The sequence below is a fragment of the Triticum urartu genome, chromosome 4A, assembly GCF_056163025.1.
Source record: "Triticum urartu cultivar PI428250 chromosome 4A, HENAU_Tu73, whole genome shotgun sequence".
NCBI classification, from domain to species: domain Eukaryota; kingdom Viridiplantae; phylum Streptophyta; class Magnoliopsida; order Poales; family Poaceae; genus Triticum; species Triticum urartu.
In genome coordinates, this window is record NC_141876.1 from 597,773,763 (window position 1) to 597,787,002 (window position 13,240).

General features: G+C 51.1%; 3 pseudogenes; 2 read left to right on the forward strand and 1 right to left on the reverse strand.

Annotated features, from left to right (window-relative positions):
• Positions 1-1,203: 1,203 nt before the first annotated feature.
• Positions 1,204-2,232, forward strand: LOC147977060 (uncharacterized; annotated as a pseudogene).
• Positions 2,233-5,635: 3,403 nt separating this feature from the next.
• Positions 5,636-7,530, forward strand: LOC147977061 (uncharacterized; annotated as a pseudogene).
• A 764-nt stretch (positions 7,531-8,294) lies between these two features.
• On the reverse strand, positions 8,295-12,985 carry LOC147977062 (uncharacterized; annotated as a pseudogene).
• Between the last annotated feature and the right edge of the window lie 255 nt (positions 12,986-13,240).

The window sequence follows — 13,240 nt, forward strand, 5'->3', positions numbered from 1 at the left end:
TACACGTAATCTTTGGAAAGGGTCCCGGCGGACTAGCTGTTCCGAATGACGCTGAGGGACACGCACCCATGTGGAAGAAGAAATCTATATTTTGGGACCTACCCTACTGGAAAGACCTAGAGGTCAGCTCTTCAATCGACGTGATGCACGTGACGAAGAACCTTTGCGTGAACCTGCTAGGCTTCTTGGGCGTGTATGGGAAGACAAAAGATACACCTGAGGCACGGGAAGACCTACAGCGTTTGCACGAAAAAGACGGCATGCCTCCGAAGCAGTATAAATGTCCTGCCAGCTACGCTCTTACGAAAGAAAAGAAAGAAATCTTTTTTGAATGCCTGCTCAGTATGAAGGTCACGACTGGCTTCTCGTCGAATATAAAAGAAATAATAAATATGACAGAAAAAAAGTTTCAGAACCTTAGATACACATCAATAATATAAAAGAGTTGAGGCTCTGCCAATTCGGCAATCCCATGAATCTTTTCAATGGGGTGCAAGATTTTCTCTACCTTGGCGGCTTCTTCTTCTTCCAAGAGGGCGTCCTGAGCCTTGACTCTGCGTCGCTGCCGGAGCTTGTCGTAGACAGCGAGACGGGATTGGCAGAGCATATCAACATTGTTGCCCCATGTTCAAGCGATTGACCATGTCCTTCGTCTCCTCAGGGCCCAGCATCTCCGTCTTGGCACCAATGCTCGACAAGGTCTCATGGCGCTGCTGCTATACCAAAGACTTTGTTTTGTTTGGTATTTGGCGACTAGACGAGGTGTTGCTACGGACGACAGACACACAAGGACATCTACTCAATAATGCTAAACATATAAAGAGTTACATGCAATTATACGCTGATTAGGATTTTTTATATATACTAACCAATCATAAACTTGTCCCCTCTAATTTTCAGGTTGAGGTGGACCGCCTCATTACCTATTGACCAATCAAATTAACCCTCTTTATAAAAGCTTGTAACTCGTTTATATATGTAGCATTACTCGACACCTACTGTTGAACTGTCACATACATTGTAATGTTGGGTTGTTGTATATTTCTTTCTGTTGTAACAAGGTAGGCCTAGTCTTTAGGGATAGACCTAATCTAACGCCACCATCCGGGACGTGCCTTGCATGTAGGGCTGGCTTTCTATATGTACGTGTAAACAGTTATGGAAATACAGTGTGATTGATCGCTCAGTTTGGTAATCAGACCTATGGCTTCCCCTTCCTCCTCTCCCGAGCGAACGGCTGATGCCGCCGCCGCCGCCGCCGCAGCCGCCGCCTCCGGCAACCCCGTCGATGCGCCTCCACGCGCTCCGGTTTCTGACGAGACCTCTGGCTCCGGTGGTCTTCCTCTTGCAGCCATCCCACCCACCCCCTCGACCCTGCCTTCCTCCTCCAATCCTCCCCACCTTTCCCGTCCAGCATCGCCGGCGTCATCGACTTCAAGCTCGCGCTCGATGGCCGCAACTTCATGCGCTGGAGGAACTACATCACCCTGCTGCTTGCGCGGCACCACGCCGAGGATCATGTCCGGGCCGTCTCGACTCGTCGGCTGGCCAACCCGGCATGGCGTGATGACGACACCACCGTCCTCCTTTGGTTCTACACCACGGTTGAGGGGGACCTCCTCGACATCGTCGCCCCCGCCGGCTCCTCCGCCTTCATCATCTGGACGCGGCTCCACGAGTACTTCCTCGCCAACGAAGCTGAACATGCTATGCATCTAGGCCAGGAGTTTCGGGCGTGTGTGCGCGGCGACCTCACCGTCCACGAGTACTGCCGCCGGCTGCAAGGCATCGCGGCCGCCCTCGCCGATGTCCGTGAGCCCGTCACAGATCGCACCCTCACCTTGCAGATGCTCGATGGGCTGGGGCCCAAGTTCGCGATGCAGTCGGCGATCCTCCAGTCCACCGTGCCCCTGCCCACCTTCAACCAGGCGCGCGCCCGTCTCGTCCTCGCCGAACTATCCATGGACAAACATGTCCGCGCTGAGGGGGCTCAGGTCCTCGCGGTGCAGCATGATGACCGCGGCCCCTCCGGTGACCGTGGTGGTGCGCGCGGTGGCGACCGCAGCGACCGCGGCGACCGGGGCGGAGATCGTGCCCCTGCTGGCGGTGGTGGTGGCCGTGGTGGCCAGCTCGGCGCAAACCGCAGCCAACGCGGTGGGCGCGGACGCGGCCGCGGCTGTGGGCGTGGTGATGCCCCTGCTGGACGTGGTGCAGGTGCTCAGCCGTGGCTAGGCTACTTCGCGCCGATGGGCGCACCCTTCCCTCCGCCACGCAGCCCGTGGATTCCGCCGAACTCCGCCGGCGTCCTCGGCCCCCGCCCCGGTGCGCCCACACAGGCCTACCCGCTGCTGTACGCGCCCACTCCGGCCCCTCCAGGCCCTGTCTACGGCGCACCTCCAACCAGCTGGGACGCCGCGGCCATGTACCACGCCGCCCCCAGCTACGGCACCGCCTTCCACCCCAACGCCGAGTGGATCGTGGACACCGGCGCTGCATCCCACGTCACCAGCGATCCAGGTACCTTGACTTCATATCATCCCCTCTTAGCGCCTTCTACTCGTCATATTATTGTTGGCAATGGCTCTCGTCTTCCCGTGCTCGCTATTGGTACTACTCATCTCCCACCCAAGCCCTTTTATCTACGACATATTCTTCTTTCCCCTAATATAGTCAAGAATATTATTTCCGTTCGAAAGTTCACTCGTGACAATTTGTGTTCCGTTGAATTTGACCCCATTAGCTTTTCCGTGAAGGATCTAGCCACCAAGGAGGTACTGCTGAGGGTCAACAGTGATGGGGACTTGTATCCCTTCTCCGGAAATAATGGCGTTGCTACTGCCGTCCTCACCATCTCCATGCAGGACCTTTGGCATCGGTGGCTTGGACACCCCGGCTCCTCTACCTTTTCCCGTTTTTCTCTAGATTTTCTTACCGCATGTAATAATGATGTCCGTGCTTCCCATCTATGTAGTGCGTGTCAAATGGGCAAACATACACGCCTGCCCTTTGCCTCATCCACCTCCTACACTACCACCCCATTCCATTTAATTCACTGTGACATTTGGACATCTCCGGTTGTGAGTTATTCTGGCTACAAATATTATCTTGTTATTGTTGATGATTATACTCATTTTTCTTGGACTTTCCCGTTGCGTACAAAATCTGAAACATGCGACACCCTCCTCCGTTTCTTTCAGTTTATTTTCACCCAATTTGGCGTGCTTATTAGGTGTGTGCAATGTGATAACAGCGGCGAATTCCTCACCACCTCCCTCCGTGACTACTTCTCTAAAAACGGCATCTCTTTTCGTCTCACTTGTCCCCATACTTCTCCGCAAAACGGTAAAGCGGAACGCCACATCCGTACGACGAATGACGTTGTCCGTACCTTGCTCTTGCAAGCCGGCATGCCTCCTCCCTTTTGGGTTGAGGCGCTGCAAACCGTCACCATCTTGCTCAACATCCGTCCCTCGCGCGCAATACACCACTTCACGCCTCACTTTCTTCTCTATGGCGTCCACCCCACCTATGATCATCTCCGGACGTTCGGCTGTCTCTGTTTTCCCAACACATCTGCCACAGCCACACATAAACTCTCTCCCCGCTCCACCCGTTGCGTTTTTATTGGCTACCCTCGCGAACAGAAAGGATACAGGTGCTTCGATCTCGCCACTAGGAAAGTCATCATCTCGCGACATGTTACCTTTGACGAAAATTCCTTTCCTTTTTCTAAGACCACAGGATCTGAGGCCGCAGAAAATCCTCCCGCTACCAAACCTGCCAGTCGCCCCATCAGCACCTCGTACCCATCCCACCCGTGCCCACCACCTGATTCCGCGCATGCCACTCCTGCACCGCCAACTGTCACGGCGGCTCCCTCGCACGCACTACCGCCACGGCCTCCCGATCCCACCGCAGGGCCCAGTCTGCTAACCGCCAGCGCCCCGCATGCATGCACCGCTCCCACTCCCGGCCTACCCTCGGGATCGCACCCGCGGACCCCACCCACTGCGGCTCGGTCGGGATCTCCGCGCCTGACCCCCTCCACCCCGCGGGCCAGCCTCTCTTCCTCGATTGACGCGTGCGCCCACTTCCCTCCCACACCCACGCCGCCACGTCTGCCTGTGTCCCCCGCTCGCCCACAGCTACCACCCCGTGCAGTCCCGATTTCACCACCTGCCAACCCACATCCGATGCGTACACAAGGCAAAACCGGTTATGCCATTCCCAAGAAAATTCTTGACCTTCATGTTACTGACGCCCCCTCCCCTATTCCGTCATCGTACCATGCAGCACTTAAGGACCCGAACTGGCATGCCGCAATGCTTGATGAGTTTAACGCGCTAATTCAGAATGATACGTGGTCTTTGGTTCCTTGTCCTGCAGGTGTTAACGTGGTGACCGGCAAGTGGATCTTTCGTCACAAGCTTCACCCCGACGGTACCTTGGCGCGGTACAAAGCTCGATGGGTGGTGCGCGGCTTCACACAGCAGCCGGGCGTCGACTATGGGGAGACATTTAGCCCCGTGGTCAAACCGGCGACTATACGGGTCGTTCTCAGCATCGCGACGGCCAACGCTTGGCCTATTCGCCAGATGGACGTCAAGAACGCCTTTCTTCATGGCGACCTCGCCGAGACTGTCTACTGCCAGCAGCCCGCCGGCTTCGCGGATGCCTCATTTCCCACACATGTTTGTCGCCTCAACAAGTCCCTCTACGGGCTTAAGCAGGCGCCACGGACTTGGTTCCTTCGGTTCACCCGTTTCCTTCATTCACTTGGATTTGTGTCATCCAAGTGTGACACGTCGCTCTTCATCTTGCGTCGTGGCACCTCTCTCGCGTACTTGCTCGTCTACGTCGATGACATCATCCTCACTGCCAGTACCACCGCTCTCCTCCAGTCGCTTGTCACCTTTCTCTCCGCTGAGTTTTCCATGAGTGACCTCGGTGACATCCATCACTTCCTCGGCATTAATGTCCATCGCTCCACCACTGGTCTTTTCCTGTCGCAGGAACAATACGCTCTTGAGATATTGGACAGGGCTAACATGCTTAACTGCAAGCCCATCTCCACCCCCGTCGACACCTGTAGTAAGTTGTCTGGCACTGATGGGGTTCCCTATTCCGATCCCACACACTACCGCCGTCTTGCCGGTGCCCTCCAGTATCTCACACTCACGAGGCCGGATATCTCTTATGCCGTGCAACAGCTCTGTCTCGTCATGCATGCTCCTTTGGATACCCACTACCAGCTACTTAAGCGTGTCTTACGCTACATCCGGGGCACGACTCACTATGGGCTTCAGCTCTACCGCTCCTCCTCACACGATCTCCTCGCGTACAGTGATGCTGATTGGGCCGGATGCCCTGACACTCGGCGATCTACCTCGGGCTTCTGTGTGTTTCTCGGCGCCAACATGGTCTCTTGGTCATCCAAGCGACAACACACAGTGTCCCGCTCCAGCGCCGAGGTCGAGTACCGTGCAGTTGCCAACTGTGTGGCCGAGTCGTGCTGGTTTCGGCAACTCCTCAGCGAGCTTCATCGTCCCCTCGTCGTGCCACACTCGTCTACTGTGATAACGTGAGTGCTGTGTACCTGTCCACCAACCCCGTCCAGCATCAGCGCACCAAGCACATGGAGATTGACTTGCACTTCGTCCGTGACCGTGTGGCGCTCGGCGATGTCAAGGTGTTACACGTCCCGACTATGTCGCAGTATGCCGATGTCTTCACCAAGGGCTTGCCGTCTTCAGTCTTTCGTGACTTTCACTCTAGTCTGAACAAGGTAGGCCTAGTCTTTAGGGATAGACCTAATCTAACGCCACCATCCGGGACGTGCCCTGCATGTAGGGCTGGCTTTCTATATGTACGTGTAAACAGTTATGGAAATACAGTGTGATTGATCGCTCAGTTCCTACTCTCCCTGTGCATTCATCCTCAAATCGTTCCTACTTTCTCCTGCTCAATTTACTGCAAGCTCAGACTAGACTAAATTTGTGAATGATATATATCCTGCCAAATTGCTTTTTCAGGTTGGGTATTCTCCTAACAGTGAAGCGAGCACCTTTACGCATGAGATCGAGAAGCATATGATTGCCAACTTCTCTGTTTTGGAGCTACATATCACAAGAAAGGGGCATGCTTATGGAGCACCCGTGTTTTATCTCCTAGGGATGAATCAAATTTGTAGTGCTATGGAGAAGCTTAAGATCATCCTGGTGGGACCAGCGGTAATATTCTGCTGAATGACATACCCCAATGATACATTCTGTAGTAATTCACGTGTAATGTTTGGTTTTAGGCGAAACAAATATGTTCACAAGATTGTAGATGTCGTCAGCCCATGGGACCAGCATTGCACCCTTTAGTCCCGGTTCGTGTCTCAAGCCGGGACTAATACTGTTAGCCGCACGAACTGGGACCAATGCTTACATTAGTCTCGGTTCGTGACTGAACCGGGACTAATGGCTTATCTGGCCCGAACGAAAGCCCTGTTTTCTACTAGTGCTACTGAATAGGAGGAGGAAGTTAGAGCAACTCTAGCAGACCCCGCAAAATCCTGACCCGCAAAACGCGTTTGCAGTTCGACACGGATCTCGTTTGCGGGTCGAAAACGTGCGCAGCCGAATAGAAACCGTATATGGAACTGCATAATTTGAAAAAAAAAGTTTCACGGGAGAAATTGCAACCATAGTAGTTCATCACATACTACATATACTACATGATCAAACACTAATTCATTTACAAACACTTGTTCATACTACATACTACATTCACTACTAGTACTAGAGGGGGTGGGGATCTAACAACGGCAAGCTCGCGGCCAGGGACGACGTGGTGGAGGAGCTCAATCCTCCTCGTCGGAGCTGCCGAGGTCGTACTTCGCCTTCTGCTCTTCGCGGATGCGCCACCACTCACCGTCCTTCTCCTTGGCGGCAAGGTTCGCCGCGACCACCTGCTGGAACACGAGGTCGTCGAGCTCCTCGTGGTGGCGCCGCCGCTCCGCCTCCTCGCGCAAGCTCCGTTCGGCAATGGCGGCCGTGACCGTGTCGACATCGGCGATGAAGTCCTCGGGCCTGACGATGCCGCGGCGCATGATCTCCTTGGGCTCCTGCTTGACGGCGACGACCTCGATCTCCTTCGGCTCCTCCGACCACTCCCTCTTCACGGTGAGAAGGCTCGCGCCGGAAGAGGAAGAGCTCGCGGCGAAAGAGGGCCTCGGGGTGGAGGGCGAGCCCTCGACGGAGGAGGGCGTACGCCCGTGCCGACGGTCGTATTCCTCCGTCTCGCGGACGCGGAAGCTCGGCGGCGGCGAGAGGCCCCTGTTCATCCACTTCCTCGCGCTGTCCGACCGGACACGCCGCTCGCGCTCGGGGTCACTGCCGCGACCGGAGCTCCACATGGCGGCTGGAGGCGGAAGGGGCTCACTGGTGGCGAGAAATGTGAGGAGGGGAGTGGAGAATTGCGGAAAGACGCGGCGTGGGGGGGGGAGATAGGGTTTCGACCCGCAAAAGCACCGCGACCCTGTAGATATACTACTCGGGGGGGGGGGGGTTGCGGGCTGCGGTAAAAAAAATTACGGGCCAGGCGAGTATACAGGCTCTGTTCTGGCCAGAAAATTGGGCCGAGCCCGTATACTCGCTGGAATTTTGTGGGTTTACCGATTTTACGGGGTCTGCTAGAGTTGCTCTTACAACAGAACACAAGGGCTTACAACAGAATGCATGTACACGTGTTTAACACTTAGCATGGTTCAAATGATAGTTTTTGTTGAACTTACCACTGAACCAATAATATCGTGGCTTGTCAGCTGCACCGGCAACTTAATAAAGCGCACGTGTTGCCCTACAAAAGGGCCATATAGAACGCTCATGCCTGTAGAATCAAGGATATAACAAAACACAACAGAAATCGGTCTTCTTGACATATGTACTAGATGCACTAATTGCTATCCCTGGTGCACATTTCATTTAAACATGAACTGCTTCTGTACTGTACAATAGATCTTGCTCGTTGTTCTTCTAAGTTTATACTCCCTCCGGACGGGAATAGAAGTCATGCATAGGAATTTATTTAGGTCTTCAGTTTGATTAGCGAATAATATGTTGTATGTCATAAGAATATTTTTTAGATCTGTCGTCGGATGAAGTTTTTAAACATATTTTTCATGGTAAATTATATATGTTTTGCTAATCAAATTGACAACCTAAATTCCCGGGCCAAACTTATATTCCCATGCAGAGGGAGTACATGATCACTTGATCACTCTATCAACATTGTAACAATCTTGTCGATCACCGAAAATATATCTGACCTGAGAAGAAGGTGCCATCTATGACCCACCTGACCACCGAGTCTTGCTCCTCCTTGGTGCTCGGAAATGCATGCCGAGCTAATGCACTGGGTGGCACATCGAGGGCAATGGCATCACATTCGTTGCATATCTCACCATCTTTGTTTAGCATTACCGTTTGAAGATTGGGAGCTCGCTCCAGGATTGCTCTAATAAATGTCACCTGCTGCTCTAGGGGCCTAAAGTGGGCGATGTGGAGCTCTCTCAATAGCATGTTCTTCGAGGCATGGAAGTCTAGCTCCCACCAAGGATTAGTTCTTTCAGCTAATATCCCAGATTCGTCGTTCTCGTCACCCAACTCACATGCATGCTCACATACCTATATTTTGCATTAGCAATTGTTAAAGATTTAGCTGCTCTTTTCACATTGAAGAACACTTCCCTTACCAGAATGTGGAATGAAAAGGACGAATAATAATTCATAAGCTATGATATAAATTCCATAAGGTAGAAAATTTCACTATATAATAAATATAACAATATTAATGTGTTAATAAATTTCAGTATCACTTCCCTTGCGTATTTGTAAGTGCATCTAGTGCCACCCCTAATTGGTTTTGGAGTATTGACGACAAGCTTGGTTGAGGGACTAATGTGTTTGTGAGAATTGCAGGATAACACAGGTAGTAGTCCCTCATTGATTCGGTTTACCTACCAGAGATGACCCCTAAAAATGTGTGAAGACATTGAAGACAATGGTGGTTCGTGAAGCACTTTCAGTATTTTCTTCTTTTTGAGAAATCCCATTATCTAAATGTAAAAAAATGAAAGAAAGGCAACATAATTGTTCTCAGGTAAAAAATATGTTACAAACAAGATACATTTTTTTTACACAGCATTGCTTGGAATGGAAAATATACAGAGAGTGATGGTGAAGATGTATTTCTGGATCACACAACCTTATTTTGAAATGAAAAAAACGTACTACTCAAAACTGACAAATAACTATGAAAGGGAAACAATACTCACCTCAATATGCAACATTTCAATGGAAGGAGCAGCCTCAAGAAAAGTTGTAGTCCATAGAAGGTCAAATTCAACAAAAATACCTAGTATGAGCAGCTTCCTTAGCTTTCTGAATGCGGAGGTGAGTTGTTTTATTTCAGGTTGTAGCCAAATCTGATCACAAGATAAATAAATTACAAATTTCATGAAATTTGGCATACTCTGTGCAAAGTACATATTTAGGAGAAGATTGCAGAAATCCACAGCTAGACCGACAATAATGTACCACTGAACTCTACTCTAGAAAACAGTGGGATAGCATGGGACATGATGAAATTGTTAAGAAGGCTACAAGAGAACTACACCTCGTTGGCAAAAAGAACAAATTTTAGCTAAATATATCCTTCTAGGACACGGACTGACATCATGCTAGCATGTTACCGAATGCAATGGGGCTTTGCTTAAAGTATAGTTTATGGCCCAGCAAACCGCTGTGTAATTTTCTGCAAACTACCATTATAGGTGGTAATTTGATGACAGTTTTTGCTCAGCATTTTAATGAAATTTGCAGTTATTTGTTCTCTATACAGAACCATATCCGTCATTGCATCATAACTGAATACTAATATGACTTCGATAACATGAATAAAAAAAAGTAAAAAACTGAAGTAGTACTGACCGTCCTTCCTTTGGAATCCAATGTGAGAGTGTGTATGCCTGTGGCTCCATGGAGAAAGTCACTTAATTTATATAAATGCTGACGATGGAGCAGAATTTGTGCTAGGTCCAATTCCTCAAGGGATGGGACAAAACCAAAAGACAAGTGGGCAGAGTGAGACACCCAACCAAGCACACCGAGCTTCTCCAGTTTTGGAAGGGATATCAACTCAATTCCCTCGAAGCAACACAAGACCAGAACACGAAGTTTTGAATTTGGCGCATCTATCTTCCACAAAGGACCAACATCACAAGAATAGAGATATAAATGCTTCAGCTGGTTACAGCAGTCGAACAGGATATGATGGATGTCCAATTGGAGAAAACTCACATCATAGAGAGAGAGGCTCGTGAGACAATGGAGGACACTAGGGTAGGCATGGAAAAATCCATCAATATCCTGAGCACGCTTTATCTCATCTGACGGAGAACGTCCAAGAGTTCCCTTCTCGTCGAGAATGGCAAGGTCTAAATCTTTCAGCAGACCACGGTCAATTGCGTCAGATACCAGTGGGCCAATATCGCATAAGAAAGTGTCGATCAAGTAGATCTCAAGTTGCAGCTCTGCGACAGCAGATTCTCTCCGAGGTTTAGCAAATAAACTCCTTGTCGCTGCGGTTAGAGTGAGCATCGCGTCATGGATGACCTTAGCCTCAATAGGCTTTACCCTTGGGTGCGGACCGGATATGAAATCATCGGCGTCAATGATGAGCTCGGGCAGGAACAAGGCAGCCGCCTCCACCGTGTTGATAGCGCACTTGTCCTTGCTACGGTTCTTAGGTCGTCCACTCTCTCCAAGATAGACAGCAAAATATCATCAGGAAGCGCACTGAGGCGATCTTCCCCCTTTGGTTGCTATATTAAAAAAAATTATAGATTATTTTTTCTACCGAAAAACCATGTTCAGAAGGTGGTCAGGACTGGCCTCCTGGATTCGGCCACATCTGCTGAAACTACTGCAGCTTTCATGACCTCGGAGGTAGCAAGGGAAACATATGGAACACTTTGGCATGTTCTCTTTGCTGCAAGTGCAGTGGCGCTTTGGGATGCCAGAAACGCAAGAGTCTTCCATAGCGTTTGTTGGACAACTGCAAAGGTTATCACTGAGATTGCTCAACTAATTATGCTATGGAGGTTGAGAGCACCAGAAGGAAATGCAAGGGAGGTCATAAACTCTTGGGCTAATGTAATGATGCAACAGTAGATATAGACATAGCTTACACCACTAGTCCCTGTCTCTTCTTCCGTCTTGCCTCCTTCTTTTTTTGCTTTCCTCTTCAGGCTTGGCGATGGCCTGCTGCATACTCTGTGCAGCGCTTGCATCGCCTTCATGTAAAACGACTCCGGTCTATCGAGCTAGGGCCTGTTTTGAATGCATAAGGTAGAACAAAATCTACCTTTTCTTTCAAAAAAAATGTTCAGAAGGTACAAACAGAAAATAGTTGCATAATAATTCAATGATGAAAAATAACCGTACTCTAATCTACCCTAAATAAGAAAGACAAACAGTCTATCTAGTGTTTTGTGTTTCTCTGACAAACCATGTGCTCAAGGAGACAGCTATTTGCTCATTGAAATAGTAAGAGAGTCGAAGGACAAAACTGAGAAGGGCGACGAGAATCCGACACCCATGGAGATCCCGATGGGGATGGGGGCTTCCGCAGCCTCGGGACATGAGAAGTTGAATCAAGTGGCAGAGCCTGGTTTCTATCGGAGAAATAATTAACTCCGGACTCGAATCATACTCTCGATCAAAAACGAACTGATGGGGGTAAGTAAATCTACCGAGACAAATCGTAGGCTGGATGGAGTAGCACAACCGAATTGGTTTGCACTGCTGAGGCCGAACCTACCACGGGTCCACGGCTGCTACCGTGAATAACGGGGATGGTAACTGGAGACGAGGACGTTGCCTTGGCAGATGCGGCGTCGTGGTCTCGTGGACGAGGAGGTCGCTCCTTCTCGGCGGCCTTCCATGAGAGAGAAGAAGACGAACAGCACTCCTTTGGATTATGCTAATTTTTTTTATGTTATTATTACTAGCAAACATGTCAAAAAATCCCATACGCTCACAACCAAATAAGCATGGCTCAAAGCGTCCATAAGTCCATGTCCTCTATTTCAACACGATGTCACACCTGCTTCACCGCTTATCCTCTTTTCCATCCTAGCCAACGGTGGCCTCGGTATTCACCTGATCAGAATGTGGTCAATCCCAAGACGATAAGTTTGGTCCCCGGATGACACACATGTCATTGAAGCGCAACTGCGCAAGTTATGTTTAAAACTTTGAAAAGTTGAGTTCGACGTGAGGACTGCCCTTCGTGAGCTACTTCCTGCACCTAGTTCATACACCGTCCCTCATAAAGATTAGCTACAACCAGGAGCAATAAAACACAACCAGAGAACTTTTGGAGATGACACATGTGCCTTGTATTTAAGAGTGAATCCTGGGGCACAATCGGGGTTCTCTTAAAGCATCTACTGCCGGGCGCCTCAAACCCGCCTCATCCGCTCGGGCGGGCCACCTGGTCACTGTCCGGTCATGATTTTTTGACTCAGACGAGCCTCTCAAACTCCCGGGCGCGTCCGTGCACGCTCGTCATGTTGGGCCCGGCCCACGCTGACCCACCCGACCCCACATAAAATCCTCCCCATCCACTCGTCGGACCAAACCCTAGTCACTTCACTCCCCTTCCTTCCACTCCCCTCCACCACCCAAGCTCATCTCCGGCCGCCTCCGGCATGGCGGGCAGCGGATCCAAGTCCTTCACCTCCAGATCCGTCGACCCCGAGCTCATCCCACGCGGCCCCGAGGAGGAGATGGCCGTTCGGCTTGCGCTCCGCCGCGCCTGGGAGGATGCCCGTGCACGGCTGCGTTGAACTCCATCCGTCGGGAATCCATTGCGTCTGCCCAAATAGCGCATGATCCGGCGCTAGCCTGGCCGTAGCTGCCTCGCCAAAGGCCATGCGGTACGTCTGGCGTCTGAACGCGCTGGCGGACGCGCAACCCCTCCCGTGGTGCACCGATATTCGGCACGCACCATCGTCCCATGAGGCCATGGCACGGCGTGCCCGCCGTGCAAGGCATCGGGTGTGGGAGGCGGCGGCATCCCGCGGCAGCGGACGTCGGCGAGGCAGAGTCGCATTCTTCGGCGCCCTGTATGGCGCATGAGTCCGGGCGCCGCAAGCGCATCATGGTGGACCTCGGCGGCTCGTCCCCGG